The sequence below is a fragment of the Cebus imitator genome, unplaced genomic scaffold, assembly GCF_001604975.1.
Source record: "Cebus imitator isolate Cc_AM_T3 unplaced genomic scaffold, Cebus_imitator-1.0 Scaffold30, whole genome shotgun sequence".
Taxonomy (NCBI): Eukaryota; Metazoa; Chordata; class Mammalia; order Primates; family Cebidae; genus Cebus; species Cebus imitator.
Window position 1 is genome coordinate 9,793,004 of NW_016107345.1, and position 3,348 is coordinate 9,796,351.

The following is a 3,348-nucleotide window of genomic DNA, read 5'->3' on the forward strand; positions in this document are numbered from 1 at the left end:
AGACCACAGGCACCTGCAACCACACCTGGTTCATTTTAAAAAAAAAAAAAATTGGGGGCCAAGTACAATGACTCACGCCTGTAATCCCAGCACTATGGGAGGCCAAGGCAGGTGGATCATGAGGTCAGGAGATTAAGACCATCTTGACTAAAACAGTGAAACCCCATCTCTACTAAAATACAAAAAATTAGCCGGGCATGGTGGCATGCACCTTTAGTCCCAGCTACTCAGGAGGCTGAGGCAGGGGAATTGCTTGAACCTGGGAAGCAGAGGTTGCAGTGAGAGGAGATCGTGCCACTGCACTTCAGCCTGATGACAGAGCAAGCCTCCGTCTCAAAAAAAAATTTTTTTTGTAGAGGTGGGCATCTCCTCATGTTTCACCATGTTGGCCAGTCTGGTATTGAACTCCTGGACTCAAGTGATCCTCCCACCTCAGTCTCCCAAAGTGCTGGGATTATAGGCACAAGTCACCAAGCCCAGCCCAGTATCAGAGATCTTTCCATAACCATCAAAGACAACAAACTTTGATAGAAGAAACTAAACGTTAGCCCTTTGTTTTGGGCCTCACAACTAGGCGGGTCTCTTCCAGGCAGGCCCACACTGCTGACCTTTCTTAGATACACAGCAAAAGGAGCATGATTGCTGTTTCTGTTAAACACACCTCAATTTTGAATAACAATGGCCTCCTTTGAATCTTTAAGATAGGAAATCACTTTTACTTTCATTGAGTTTAATTCGCCTAGAAACTTCCTAGCGCTTAAGTTGTATCTGTCTAGTTTCCTTTTCAGTCTGTTTCCTCACCTTTAAATACTGCCACAGCTAACATTCTTATTCAGATTTCTTAATCTAAGACTTGAGGGTATTGCCACAGGGAACTCGTCCATTGTGTTGAGTGAAAACTTGGGTATAAAGGTCTAAGGTTTTAGAATGAATGTGATTAAAAAAAAAAAAAAAAAGGCCGGGCACAGTGGCTAATGCCTATAATCCCAGCATGTTGGGAGGCCGAGGTGGGCGGATCACCTCAGGTCAGGAGTTCGAGACCAGCCTGGCCAACACGGTGAAACCCCCGTCTCTACTAAAAATACAAAAATTAGTGGGCATGGTGGTGCACACCTGTAATCCCAGCTACTCGGGAGGCTGAGGCAGGAAAATAGCTTGAACCCGAGAGGCAGAGGTTGCAGTGAGCTGAGATCATGTCAGCCTGGGCAGCAGAGTAAGACTCCATCTCCAAATAAATAAATAAATAGGGAAAGACTGAAGTAAAAAGAGATGAAAATCATTTCCCTAAGTATAAAATAAATAATAATAAAAACAATAGTTTTAGTTATACTTTCAGTTTAACAAATGTAGTTCTGTTTAAAGTTTCACAAAATACATCAACTTCATGGCAGGTGGAAACTCACAGCCAACCTCAGGCTTGTCGCAGGCCTTCCAAGTGAGAAACTAATTGATGAGGATATCAAAGTTAAGTAACTCCCTTTAGCAAAATAATTACAGCTAAGAAATGCTTTGATTATACCGTCAAAACTCATTCTATTAAAGCAGCATGTTTTCCAAGGCAGACATGTCCTACATAAATACTTTCCACTCTAATACCAGAAGGAAAAGAATCCTTCCCTCTTTCATACACCCCTAATACCATGGATATTGATGCTGTGCTAGAACCAACATCAGGCCCCGGTCGAATGTGGCAATATACATCATTTGCTGCAAGATGTACAAGGATACTTGTGTGCTCAGAATTTCAGCACCCGCTGTAGAAATAATATAAGAGCTGGAATGATGCATTCACAAATGCTGGTCCCCCAGTCTCCCCTCCCATTCTGAACAAGTGGGCTGTGGCTCCTGAATGCAGTGAGAGCAGGAACATCAAGCATAGAAGCCCAGCATCTGAAGTAGCAGATGAGCTCATCTTGCCTAAGGAGTGCCAGCACAGCTTGTCAGCCTAAGTCCCCTGGGACAGAGTGTGGGGCCTTCTGGGTGGACATTCCTGTCCTCATCCTGATAGTTCTGACCCCAAAGATGTATAGCTTACCCATGGCTTGAAGTCCCAGCACTCCCACAGTCCAGTGGGAGCCTCCACCGCCCACCCTTCAAACTCCACACCCAGCCAACACATTTAAAGGAGTTTTGTTCCCAGTGGATTTGTTAATTAAAAGTGTCACTCACTGTATTCCCCAAAGGCTGGAGTACAAGAGGGAGCCTTTCTTAAGTGAACAGTTTTCATTGCTCCAAAACAACTCTGAGAAGAAAGCCACTCAAATTCCCGGCTCTGCAAACCAGTCGACCTGACTGACATCAGCTCTCAGGCTGCACTAACATGATGTCAAGAGTGGCTTCCAGGCTGAATGCAACAAGTAAGAGTGAGCTATTGCTCACAAGAGGCACTTAATACAGCCCTGATGATTTCATCTGAAAACTAAATTCCCCTATTGTTCTAATCACTTAGTGCCTCAGGCTCTAGCTCCGTCTACTTCCCACCGCTTTCCAAACCCAGGATAAACCATTCACTCTTTCACTCTGCTGCCTCATCTCTGCTCCTCTCTCAATGTTACTGAGTCATTTCCTTTCTCGTATTTCTCAGTGTAATCTTAGTGTTTGCCAGGACCCACAATTTAGCTAGATTAATCCCCATTTCCCTGCTACTCCCACCTCCTTCCTGGCTTCACTCCCTTGCTTAGTCTACTGCAAGAAAAAGTCTCTGCTGTTTCAAAAGTATAACTTCCCTTGGAAATACACACACATACACAAGTATATTTAACCTGCCTACATACGTGTATTCTATAAATACATACACTGTACAGTTTTCATCTTTGAAAGTGGAAAAAAGGAAAAAAAAAGATACCAAACTAGGTATGGTAATATATGCAAATATCAAGCTCACTGGTAATTTCTTTTTTCTTATCTAAACTGCTTTGTACTTTCCAGGTTTTTAGCAGTGATTATGTACTGTTTTCATAACCAGTAAAATCAAAAATACTAATGAAGGTACAAAAAGACAAAAAAGAAAATTGAGGCATGAATACACAGGTCATTAAGGCATAAAAAGTTCCTGAAGATGCTGAGTGCGGTAGCTCACGCATCCCAGCACTTTGGAAGCCTGAGGCAGGTGGATCACCTGAGGTTGGGAGTTTGAGACCAGTCTGACCAACATGGAGAAACCCCATCTCTATTAAAAATACAAAATTAGCGGGGTGTGGTGGTGCACGCCTGTAATCCCAGCTACTCAGGAGGCTGAGGCAGGAAAATCGCTTGAACCTGGGGGGCAGAGATTGCAGTGAGCTGAGATCACACCATTGCACTCCCGCCTAGGCCACAAGAGTGAAACTTCTAGCTTCCTTTAGAAGA

The 3,348-nt window shown here is 43.7% G+C and overlaps 1 protein-coding gene across 1 annotated transcript in view; it reads right to left on the minus strand.

Moving 5' to 3' along the window:
• Positions 1-3,348, minus strand: part of WWTR1 (WW domain containing transcription regulator 1) — a 152,428-nt gene that overhangs the window by 58,803 nt on the left and 90,277 nt on the right. The window lies entirely within an intron of this gene.